Source organism: Silene latifolia, chromosome 4 (genome assembly GCF_048544455.1).
Source record: "Silene latifolia isolate original U9 population chromosome 4, ASM4854445v1, whole genome shotgun sequence".
Lineage (NCBI taxonomy): Eukaryota > Viridiplantae > Streptophyta > Magnoliopsida > Caryophyllales > Caryophyllaceae > Silene > Silene latifolia.
Window position 1 is genome coordinate 89,726,700 of NC_133529.1, and position 13,696 is coordinate 89,740,395.

General features: G+C 38.9%; 1 non-coding gene across 1 annotated transcript; it reads right to left on the minus strand.

The window, feature by feature from the left end:
- Window positions 1-273: 273 nt before the first annotated feature.
- Window positions 274-380, minus strand: LOC141654353 (small nucleolar RNA R71). The gene has a single exon (XR_012547913.1). It is a non-coding gene; the product is annotated as a small nucleolar RNA R71 (small nucleolar RNA).
- Window positions 381-13,696: the final 13,316 nt, after the last annotated feature.

Consider the following 13,696-nt stretch of genomic DNA (forward strand, 5'->3'; position numbering starts at 1 on the left):
CCTTCATCCAACTAGTTGAGAGGAGCCAATTCGGGGGAAATGCCTAGTGAGGACCCTCATTCTCATATGGAAACCTTTTGCGATTATTGTGATGCTATCTCTCAAACGGGCGTGACTCAAGACCAAATTAGATGGGTCTTATTTCCTTTTTCGTTAATCGGCACCGCAAAGCAATGGTTGAAGGGCCTTGATAAGGCCACCCTTGGAATAGATTCTTGGAAGAAGTTAGCTCTAGCTTTCTACAAAAAATTCTACCCACCGGAAAAGACTAACATGCTAAGAGCTCAAATTACGGGTTTTAAGCAAAGGGATGAAGAATCTTTGTATGAAGCTTGGGAGCGGTTCATAGGTATTTGTCGCTCATGTCCTCACCATGGACTTAGCGAATGGTTTTTGGTACAACAATTTTGGAACGGTTTATATGAAGATTCAAGGAACATTCTCAATATGGGATCAAATGGAATGTTCACCGAAGTTGATGACAATCAAACATGGAACAAGATTGAGGAACTGGCGGTCCATAATTCACAATATAGTAGACCTCGCAAGGCTACTAGAGGAGGAAAGCATGAAGTGGACTCCGTTACTCAATTGGGTGCTCAACTTAGTGCTCACATTGACACAATCAACTTGAAGTTTGAACAAGCTATGGCTAGACTTGAGGAAAACTCAAAATCATCAAAGCATCATGTCAATGCCATGACGGCATCCTCATCAATCCCAAGTGGGATATGTGAGAATTGTGGAACTTTGGGTCATGACCCAAGTGAGTGTAGGGGAACAACCGAACAAGTTAATGCTTTCCAAGCTTACAAAAGTGGTACCCCTTATTCAAATTTTTACAATGAAAACACCAAGTTCCATCCAAATCTCTCATACAAAAGCCAAAATGTTCAAAACCCTCAAACAACATACACTCCACCACCCATGAGGAATCAAAATCAAAGACCCTTTTACAATCAAAACCAAGGTTACCAAAATCAAAATCCATACAATCACCAAAATGACCAAGGTTTTGATGTCCAAAAAGCGGTCCTCCAAATGCAAAAGAATCAACAAGAATTTTTCACTCAAATGCAAAAAGATAGCCAAGCAAAGGACACTACCATCAACAACATTCTAGCTCACACCAAGATGTTGGAAACACAATTGACTCAACTAGCATCTTCAAGCTCACAAAGACAAAAGGGGCAATTACCACCTCAAAGTAATCCCCCTAGACATGAAACGGTTAGTGCCATTCACTTGAGAAGTGGTACAAGGTATGAAGCACCAAAGAAGCAAGTTGAGGATGAAGTTGTGCAAGCTAGTGAAAAGGAAGAAATTGTGCAAAGCCCCAAAGAAGGGGAATCATCAAAAGAAGAAAGTTCAAAGAAAAATGAAGACAAGGCCAAAGAGAAGGAGCCCAGTGTGATTAGACTTCCTTTTCCAAGTCGTCAAGCCAAGCCCAAATTTGATGATCAACTTGGAAAGTTCATGGAGATTGTGAAGAATTTAGAAGTCTCAATTCCTTTCACGGAATTAATCAATCATGTACCGGCCTATGCAAAATACATGAAAGATATCCTCACAAAGAAGAAGTCGATCCGGAAACTTGAGACTATCGCCTTCACTAAGGTGAGTAGTGCAATACTTCAAGGGAGTTCACCTCCAAAGTTAAAGGATCCGGGAAGCTTCTCAATACCGTGTACCATTGGCGACACGACGATCAACAAAGCCTTATGTGATCTAGGGGCTAGTGTGAGTGTCATGCCGTACTCGGTAAGTAAAAGGTTGGGGATGGAAGAGCTTAAATGCACCAATATCACGCTCCAAATGGCCGATAGATCGACGAAGACACCATTAGGGATATGGGAAGATGTCCCCGTGCGAATTGGGAAGTTTTTCATCCCGGTGGACTTTGTCATTGTTGATATGGAGGAAGATTCCAACATTCCAATCATCTTAGGAAGACCTTTCCTACACACCGCGGGTGCGGTGATTGATGTGAAACATGGAGAGCTCACTCTAGAAGTGGGAGATGAAAGCATAACTTTTAATCTTGACAAAACCATGAGACCTCCTCATTTGCATGAGCCATATTTCATGATTGATCATTATAGCCGAAAAGATGAAAGGAAGAGATCGGAACTCCAATGGAGGAAGAAAATTGAAGATGCTCCATTCAAAGAGCAAGTGAATTGTGACAAGGAGAGCTTGCAAAGCTCATCAAAATCAACCAAGGAAGAAGAGGATGGCCTCATTGGCCAAGAGAAGAAATGGGGAGAGTTGTCTCCATCTAAGCAAGAGATTTTCAATGATCAACTCAATGAAGTTTGTGGTCTTTGGGACGACGAGTTTGAAGGGATTTTTAATCCCTACATTGGGCATGCCATCGATCATGATCAACAACAAGGGCCACGGTCTATTGAGGACCTCTACCACAATAATGAACAAGCTTTTGATTACTTCTTCAAGGTGTTGAGCAACATCAACAACACCTTGAACATGCCCCCTTGACATCTCATCAAGAATGAGAGTTTGGTGGAGTCCTCCCTAAACCACCACTTGTAAATATTTCTAACCCCCTAACTTACATTTCAATTTTTGTATTGCATTTTTTGTCATTTTTGGATTTTTATTTACTTTGATCAAAATAATTGTCATGTAAGAGAGAAGTGAGGGAGGGACTAACGACTTCAATTGATGTGTAGTGCTTTACCTTAGTGTGGGGATGGGAATTGCCTAGGTTATCCATGCCTTAGTAATGCCCCCACAATGAAGAACACAAGAAATGAAGAAGAAAGGATGAATGGTAAAGGGAAATGCATTGTGCACGAATGGAATGAATCCGGGTGCAAAGGACCAGAATCCTAGCGGATTCCCAAAAATCCGCCCGTCTTGTGCAATCCGAGCGTCCTGACCAAAAGACGCCCGTCCTGAGCTGAGCTGAAATTGAAAATTTCTTGACTGTTGAAGAATCCGAGCGGATTTCTGGAAAGACGCCCGTCTCATAGAATCCGTCCGTCTTGTGAAGAAGACGCCCGTCTTTGCATTTGAAGAAAACAAAGAAATTTCTCTCGGGATGAAATCCGTCCGTCCCGAAGCAAATCCGCCCGTCCCATCACAGAAGAATCCGAGCGGATTCCCGTAATCCGCCCGTCTTTAGGCGAGCTTCGAAAATTTTGAAGCCGCAGAATCCGCACGGATTGGGCCTAATCCGCACGGATTGCCCCTGCGTTTTCGAAAATTTCGACTTCTTTAAATACCCTCCCACCTTCATTCCTTCATTCATTCATTCATAAACACTACCCACAACATCAAAACCCTCATCCTCTCCATCACAAAAACAAAAACCCTCAACAAAATCCACCAAAATCAAATCAAACCATCCTTCAAACAACAAATCAATCACTCCATCTTCAATAAAAATCAAAACCAAGAACAAAATCTTCAACCTTTGAGTCGATTTTTGATTTCATAAAGGCAAAGCCTTTCACCTTCAAATCGATTTGGGCATTCTACAAATTGAAGATTTTTGATTCTTTTCTTGGTTAGTTCATCAAATGGCAAGGACAAAGGGAGCAACAAAGGCACCAAAGGCAAAGGCTCTCTCTCAAAGGCAAAAAGCTCTCCAAACAAAGAAAGCTTTGGCAATGGTGGTATCAACACCAAACTTGGAAGTGCAACAACAACAACAAACTTCTATGGGAGCATCACCTTCTACTCCGGTAATCGATCAACTCTTGCATTATCCGGAGGTAACTTTTATTTCCGATACCCATAGAAATACATTTGTCAAGTTTGCTATGAAATCAATTCAATCCACCAAATTCATATGTGAAGATGCCTTGGAGAAATTGGGTGTTCTTGAACAAACAAAAGCCTTTTTCAATGCCATGGGTTTGAAGAAATTGTTTGAAACAAAGGAATCGACATACCCTTCCCTTGTCTTGGAATTCTTAAGTTCTTTAAAAGTTACCAAAGTTGAGGATAGGGAAAATCTTGAGTTTCGTCTAGCTAACATTAGTAGACGCATTACCTTTAAGGAATTGGGTGAAATTTTGGGTCTTAGCGATGAATCGAGATATCTTAAGCATTATGGAAAGTATGACCCCGAGCCTCTTTGGGAGGCAATCTCCGGGAAGAAATTTGATGATTTTCATGCTTGTCGTGCTCTTTTGGTCCATCATCCGGGCATAAGAGTATGGCACAAAGTTGTGGGAAATACCATAATTGCTAGGAAAGACACCAATCATTTCACAAGACTTGATTTTATTCTCCTTGAATCGGCTTTGAATGTCGGAAGAATTCACACCAAGCCTTTCAATTCTTTGAGGCTATTGGTTGATAGATGGCTTAATGTTGATAATGGGAAGAAGGGTACGACCGTTATTGTCAATGGCGGCCTAGTCACGGTCCTAGCTAAGCACTTTGATCCTAATTTCAATAAGGATAAGAAGTACAAAGCAAAGGAAGGTGGCCATCTTATTAATATGCACATTATGATTAACAAGTTCAAGTGGGTTGCCCATAACCCCTTTGACACTAAATATGGATGGCTAACTAGTGAAGCTAGATCGTTCACCTTACCCTCGAAGATTTGTCGCCTAAGTGTCCACCGGACCAACTATCTACTTCCCCTATCCGAAGAAGCCGAGTACATCATTCAACAACAAAAGGGTGATCATGAAACCCCCTCCTCTTCCATTGTTACACCGCCTTACCCCTTTGTGTATGAAGAGTTCAAACCGGAAGGAGTTGAAATTGGGAAAGACTATGTCACTCTTCTTATGCAAGCCATGCACAAGCAAGCTTATGAAGATCGGAAGAATGCATATTTGGCTCAATATCCTCCCCTCCTACATTTAGCTAGGCAAGGACTCCTTGATCCATCTTGCCCTTTGCCTAGTTGGGCGGATAAAGAAGCCTTGTTTCCGGGTGCATCTAGGGACGTGGTGGAAGACAATGAGGTTGTTGGAAATGGTGAAGAAATTGATGATAATATTGAGGAAGATGGAGAAGGAGATGGAGAAAGAGATGGTGAAGATGATGATGAACAAGATGATGAAGAAAGTGACAAGGAAAGTGGCAATGTGACCACTTCTCATGAGGGAAGTGGTGATGATGATAGCATGATGGAGGACTAGCAAGCCTTGGAGACTCCTACACTCCCATGGTTTGCCTATATCTCTTTGTATTTTATTTCATTTTTGATCATTGTTGGTTTAGTCCTAGCAACATCAAAGGACTCACACCTCGGTTCCATTGAGGTGTTCTTCTTTTTGTTCCCATTTGTAAAATCCAAAATGACAATCTAGTTTCATGCATAGCATAGTGTGTGCATGAATTATACCCATCCTTGGACATTAGCAATAGTGTCTTATTTGGTTTGGGGAAGTTGATGCATACACAACGGGAGGTAATCTAAATTATCCTCTCCGTCATAACAAAAACCATGCATCATGTAGTATAGCTTAGTATAGAATTGCATTTAGTATAGAAATCATGCATCATCTTTGCATAATTTCCATCATTTTGGCCATTGAGGACAATGCCCATATTAGTGTGGGGATGGGAATTCTAACATTTAACTCTTATTCAAAAACCCATAAAAATTGAAAAATTTCAAAAACCATAAAAATTTGAAAAATTGAAAAATCCAAAAACAAGTTCATTTTCTTTGTATATATTGTCTTGTATATATTGTGTTTGTTTTATCCTTGTTCACATTGATTGACTACGCCACATCCGAGACATGAGGATATTGAAGACCGCATGGTATGATCTTTCCAATCTCCTTTTTCCTCTTTATGTTAATGACTATGTGGCTTTATTTTGATTGATGCGGTAAAACAATGAGAATTTAGGACTTGCATTTAGTTTATATGGCATATTAGTTGGTAGAATCATTTGCATTAGGATGTTTATATGCTAGTTGCATCATGGCATGTAGTTTGCATGTTAGAAAAATTTTGCGAAACCGTCTACTTGGGAAGCTTGACAAGTGTATATAGGCCCTAGTAGATGCTTTTTATTCTTAAGACTTTGCTTGTTAGAATACTTGTAAAACACCCTAGGATGTGTCATGCTAGTATCCTTTGACCCATGGATTAAGGCCTAGTCAAGAGTACCTTGTGGTGTGATAACTCCTTGGCTACCGTTTATTCCAAAGTGACCCTTGAAACCATGCACCCATAAATCCATCATCCATATTCTACCATATTTTTGTCAACAAAAGGGAATGGGCACAAAAAAGAAATCAATTTGAGTTCAATGAAATGAAAAGTGAAAGAAAGTTTGCAAAAATGCATCAAATGAAAAGAGGAGCAAAAATAGACTCCAAAAGCTTCAAAAACAAGGCACCCTCGTTACTAATTGGGGTGACTTTGAAAATGTTCAAAAGAAATGGAAAAAGTTGTCAAGTATTGAAATGCCAAAAATCAAAAAGAAATGGCAAAAAGAAAGTGTTCTCAAATGTTATATGCCACAAGAAATTGGGGGGAAAACAAAAACAAAAGCAAACTCCCAAAAGTGAAACTCAAATATCTATCGATCCCTTTATCCATCATATCCATTTTTGTGCATGGTAGAGAGGGGACGACCCTTCTTCTTGTCTAGGCAAGAGGGGGAATTCCGCGATCCTCCAGTGTTTCTAACACCATGGGGAGTCTATTCTTGACGAAAGCATTTAACGATTGAGGACAAAGGTACCCTAGCTTGACACATTTTGGAGGTGATTTATTGGTATCCTTCTAGGCTTAGTAGTTTGAACAAATTGCATCTATGAAGGATTGTGTACCCTTGAATTGCTTCCCTTGTAGATAATTTCCGCCACTTAGATGAGGAAAGTGGCTATTCTTTTTGTAGATGCATCCGTTATGTGATTTTATGTGCTTTAATGTTTGGATGTGTCGCCATTTTGGCAAGACCCACCTTGCCTTGCAAGAAGGCATCCTACCTCATGGTTGTCTTGTTGTGAGTTGAAGGGGCGGAGTGAGACCCGCTAATTGTCTCATATCGGCTATTATTATTAGGATAGGTTAGTTTTGGTCCTAGTCTTTGTCACCTCTTTACTCGGGACGAGCAAAGGTTCGGTTTGGGGATATTTGATGTGACCATAATTAGCGCATATTTAGCCCCCGAATTAGCCTTGTTCCCATGCTTTTTAGTGCCTATTTGGGTCATTTCTTATCTTTAGTTCTTTGTTTTGCATATTCTTTGAGATTTTGATCCCTTGGTAGGAAAGGAGTAAGAATCTTGCATTTTCATGGCAAAACGAGGCTAAATTGATTGTATTCAATGACCAAGCATCAAGAAGAGACAAGACTAGAAGGCCTTTGTACATATCATAGTAGAAGAACAATGTTGAGAAAGGATCCTTGCGTCCCCAAGGAAATCCCCAAGGAATTTATGAAGAAAAGGGAAGAAAAGTAGAAGAATTGACGCTGACCAACAATCCGAACGGATTGCAGACAATCCGCCCGTCCAGCCAGAACAATCCGAGCGTCCCTCCTTGGAATCCGCTCGGATTCCCCCTCAACAATCCGAGCGTCCCTCTCCTGAATCCGCTCGGATTGCACCGCCCAAATCCGGCCGTCCCGACCCTAATCCGCCCGGATTCCTGCACAGCACGGATTTCATTCTTCAAGCTACGAAAAGAGAAGCCCTTCTCTCAGAAAATACCGGGTCCTCCTTGCTCAACTTAAAAAGTGTAATTACTAGTTTAGCCCTTAGTTAACCCTCATGCATCCTCCCTAATTTTCACTATAAATACCCCATTAGGCTAATTAGAGGAGCATGTTCTTCTTATCAATAATTAGTGTAGTTAATATCAATCAAATCTCTTTTCAATATTGTAATCAAGTACTAATCAAGTTTTAATCCAAGTTTTAGTTCTTTAATCTCTCTCTTGTTCTTCCTTTATTTTGGGTAATTGAAGATTATTTGGGTTATTATTGGGAGATTGACAACCTCTCAATCTAGGATTCAAGTACTTCTATTATTCTTGCTTTATTATTGGAATCATTAGTAGGTATAATCTCTTAATCCCTTTTTAATTATTGTTAATTACTTTCATTTATTCATCATGTTTCATATTGTTGGTATGATTGACAACCTTGCTAGCATGATCAACATGATAATGAGTGAGTAGTCTCTTAGCTAGGGTTTAATGGGTGATTAGGGAAACCAACATGGGGAATGATTCATGCTTAAATCAATATGCTTTCATATCTTATTTGCTTGCTTGTTTTGATCTCAATTCATGCACATGTTATATTTGATGAAATGCTAAGCCTATGAATCCTTGCATTTACTATCATCTTCTATCTTTTCAATGAGACTTGTAAGACATAACCCAACTCGAGTCTCATTAGACCATGCATGTGTTGAGTAGGAAAGATTAAGTCGACTTGTAGGTGTTGTACAATCTAATCGATTCGGCTCCGGGACCCAAACTTTCCTAGGATTGTAAGATATAACCCAACTCAATCCATCACAACAATAATTGCTTGCTTATAATTTGAGAACATGTTTGTATGGTCATATCCCATGATTCCCCTATGATCCCATGACACCCTAGTGCTCTTAATCAATTGTTTACACCCCTTATTTTATTCATCTTGCTAGTTTATTTTCATTGTTATTTTAGTTTAGTGACCTTCTACACCAACCCAATTTGTGACACCCCTAGACACTGCTAGTTACAATAGAATTCTCATTTCAATACCCGTCCCTTGGGATCCGACCTTTACTTGCCTCTTTACTAATTGTAGAGTTGTTTGTGGAGTATAAATTGTGTTTTGTATCGACCATTGACCAACGACCACATATACTTAATTGTGAACACGAAATGGCATCGATCAAACCTACTCTTGTTGAAAAGTTCGTGGACAATTTAAGGCCAATCTATCAGAACCATCTAAGGTACCAAAACATAAAGTCTTTCAAAGACTTAACTGTACTAGGAACGAGAATTGAGGATGACATCCGAAAGGGGCTCTTGTCCAAATGATAGGTCGTGGATATCAAGGCACAACGAGCCGTTCTTATGGCTCCACTAGTAAGACCAACGAGGTCAACCTTGTCGAATCATCTACGAAGAAGAATAACCCGCAGAGGAAGTTCACCAACGTTGGTGACTCATACTCCAATGCTCTGAAAAGACTGATGAAGCAAGGTAAACTCCAACCCATAGGACCTACACCTGACCCAAAGAAGAAGTCTAGGTTCTGGGACGAGAATGCCTACTGTGAGTACCATAGAGGCAAAGGGCATGATACAGAGAATTGCTTCAAATTGAAACATGCCATCCAGGATATGATTGAAGATGGGCGCCTGCCTATACCTCCTGCAAGCAAGCCTAACAATACTCAGAATCCTCTTGGAATTCTAATGATCACAAATGAAGAATCCACCTTGGATTACTCACACCTCATTTCTCCAATTGAAGATGAGATTAATGCACTAGAAAACGAAGAGAGTTATTCCACCATCTCCCCTACTATCGTTGTTTTTGTCGCATGGGCAAAGAGTGTAAGTAGACAAGTTTCAAAGTTAGAAGCTATAGTGGCATCCCAATACAATCCAAGAACTATACCCAGGGAAAACAGACCAGTAATTCCAATCTTATCTCAAGAAACCATAATGCAAGAAGTGATCGCAGTGACCGACAATCTAGTCGAGCTAATAATTAGCCTAGAAGCTGAAATCATAAGCTTGAGAGAGCTCAGTATCGTCAATGGAATATGGGCAGATGACGATGAAAGTGTTTACCTCAAAGAACATCCTATAGTCCAGGCTAATGAAGATCAAGATATAGACCACCTTACTCGCTCAGGACGTCCATATCAAAATGTCACTCAAGGATAAACAAATGGTCCAGTTGCTACTAACACCAATGTCATCACACCAAATGATGGCGAAGATACGTCTCCTGACCATTTATTGAAACAACTTCAAAAGAAAAAGGTTGATCTTTCAGTTTGGCAACTAGTTGCAAGTTCATTCCGTCATCGCCACGCTTTACTGCAAGCATTGGCTAAATTGAACGTAGCACACGACTCTACACCCGAAGATGTCGTCAACGTAGTCTTCCAAGACTCAGTCAAGCTAAGTAACCCAGTTACTTTCTCAGATGAGGACTTGCCTCCCTTTGGCGTCACTCATCACCTCGCTCTATACATCACAGTCACATGCTTGAACGAAAATATACCAATGACTTTGGTGGATGATGGCTCCGCAGTCAATGTCATACCACTAAAACCAACATACAAGTTAGGCATGAAAGAATCAGACTGGAATCCTACTAACCAATGCGTTCGAGCATAGGATGGAACACGACGTAAAGTAGTGGGGCTAGTTAACCTTACTGTGGCCACTGGGCCAATCGAGTGAAAGGTTAATTTTCAGATAGTGGACATCGAGGCATCTTTCAATTGTTAGAAATTATTAATCTCATTAATTTACATATACATATATGTGACATTTAATTTAGTCATAAAATTAAATCTAGATCTTATGCATGCAAACATAAATAAGAATAGAGAAGAAATCGTCTTTCTTACTATGGAATTTCGGATTAAAGGGCACAAGTAAGATCTCCTTCTTACTTGTTCTTGAGCTTTCCTTATATGGATGAACAAAGATTCAAGCTTAGAATCCCTCCCAAAGATGAATACCCAAGATAACCTCTTAAAAGACTAATATTATTAGTACTAGAACAATATTAATCTTACTAAAATTGACCCAAAATATTTGTATGTTCTCTTGTAATTTCGGCCAAGAGAGGATGAATGTTGAGAGATTTTATATCTCTAAGCTTTCATAAATTATAGAGAGAATTTCTATTTTCTTACACTAGAAAAATAGTTCAAATTGTGAATGAATAATTAGAGAGAAAACCTCTCTATAATTGCCTTTGAAAACCGGTGGGGAGAGAGGAGGAGAGCCAATGCATGGGCAAGTTTTTCTACCCAAGAAATCATAGGTGTGCATGGCTATATTAGGTTGCAATCATCATGTTTTCCACTTAAAAATATCAACACAATTTTAACCTAATACTCGCTCCATTTCGGCACTTATAAAATGTGAGGTCCATTTTATATTTTGTCATTTGTCAATTGTCACATGTCACTAGTCATGTGTAATTGCAATGTATTTTTAACATATTAAAAATCAACGTATTAATAAAAATACGTCATGTACAAAATCGACTTAGTAATTCATAATTACTTGTACCAAAACGGTTTACCAATTATAAATCACAACGTCTTGTATTTATAATAAATTATTCATTCAGTTTCAATTATTTCGTAAACAATAATTTTATCTAAGTAATAAAACAATTTGATTACTCAGATCGTATCTTATTCAATCGAATTACAATAAGATACGTCAATAATACTCACAAAATCGTCCGTCAATTTTAAGCAATTTAATTAACCCGTATCGACATACGATCAATTAAATAATCAATTAAGAGTGTTACCCTTTAGGTATGACCTACGGGGATCAACTGATCACCACCGTCGTACGACAGTAATTTCAAACTCTAGTCAGCCAATCATTAACGATATGTGTGGACCAGTTGACTGTAAAATATTAAATCCCACATGTATTCTTAAAATGAGATTTAAACATGTGATCATCATGATCGACAGTTGTGATCGCATTATTGTCGGAGGACACATATTCCAACAATCTCCCACTTGTCCTCGACAAGTGTGCGTCACCAATTCTCTTGTCCCATTACTATCTCCCACTCAATGCAACGTGTCTTTCGGGTCATACTTGCAAGTGATCATATCGAGAGTGGTTTCCTCGATCTGGAGAATAACTGATTGACCGTAATTATCTACCATAGATACCTTCCGAGCGTGGCCACGCATTTCCAGTTCATTACTCCTCAAGTGGCCCTGAGATATTGTTATAACCTTGACAAGGGGTGGACAATTCCTACCGCACTTATTCCCTTCGACTAGCCACAGCCATCATAACCCAAAATATGCCTATTTGACCCCATTTACGAAGGTCGTAGTAACATAAATCAAAGTTAATCTGAAACTGTGCCACCTTAGGCGAACAGTCTTTAGTCAAAAGAATCGACTCATTAGAATACTATAGTAGTTCTCGCCATGACTAGGCTATATAAATTTGCCAGAACTCTATAAGCGGTCATAAGGCCCGACAAAGTGTTCCTAACAGTCTGCCTATGTGATCGACTAGTCATCTCACATGAATCCATGGCACTTGAACTTGCCATCAATCGCATCACACTCTGGTCACTTCGAGATGTCACCTCATGTAAGTGACTATGGGCGAATACAATGCTAATCCGTGTTCACTTTAACAGGGTTCAATTGTCTCTACAACCCGTTTGGATGTAACAAAGTATAAGGTGAGTTAATAATAACTCAAACGACGAATGTCGACATCACATTCGGGTAGTCAATACCATATTACAACCTTGTGATGTATATCGTAAGTGTGTAAACACTAGTCGATTGCAATAGAAGTTTAACATACCATGTGTCCATGTGTTCATACTTCTTGTATTGCACTTTCCTTTATATTCATGTTATCTCTCATAGCATGAACCTTACCAAGTACACATCTAGGTTCCCAACCTAGGTTTAGGTTCTTTATCTTGAAAGAACTATCTTGTTGTTTATCACATAACCAACGAATTGTCGTGGATAATATAACTTGCACTGGTCAAGTGTTCTACCAACTCACAATGCACTAGCTATACGTTTTGTAGGGTCTTGCAACAATTGTCAAGATGATTAGCCTAGCACTTCGCATAAGTCCTAGCATATTAGAAAATACTAGTTTGAGTAACTTCTTACTATAACAAGTATCTTTTCAAACTTCTTATTTCTCCTTTTAGCTTGAATAGCTTAGGATTTTCATAAATCCTTACGTGTTTTTCGAATTTCAATATGTGCAACTTCTTGTCACATAACACAGTGTTCTGTCAAACACTAGAATAGCTCATTAGTTCTTCTTGAGAATTCATGACAATTATTTTATGGCTTACCAATGACTCATCATGCTCTTAAGCATATGATTCATTATAGGACATGTGCATGATTATTCTAATGGCGGAAACATTAGTAATTTTTAATCATGTGATCAACCATTCTTAGGTTCAATGAATGACCATGACTGCTTATGGTAATCCCATTTTCATCGATATGAATAACCCACGTTTCTCGTTGATTTGATGTGTATATCTCAATACCTATCCAACATCCCATGATGTGATTGGATTCATCATAGTCCATTTTCATCCAGAATTTAAAACTCAAATACTTCTTTGTAAAGATAGTACTAGCTCATCATTCTCAATGAGCAATGAGTTATAAATTTTACAAGATGATTGCTCCCACTAAATTCCATGTCTTCTCATGATAATTTCAACCTCACACTCAATTCCACATGTTTCATAATTGACTACTCAATTGAAACATTTCAAGAATTGAAATACATTTTGCTTTGCCAAGTTATTAAGATAAAACCAAATATGTTTCCAACATATCTTTTCAAAATACCTATTTTGAAAAGGTTTCAATCTTAAACTTATGAAAAGAGATTTTTAATCTCTAACTCATTCATTTTATAATGATGCGTAGCAATGTCATAATTTAAATGTGAATTTTATTTAATACACGTCCTTCTCAAAATACCCTTTTCCGGAAGGAGGTTTAACCAT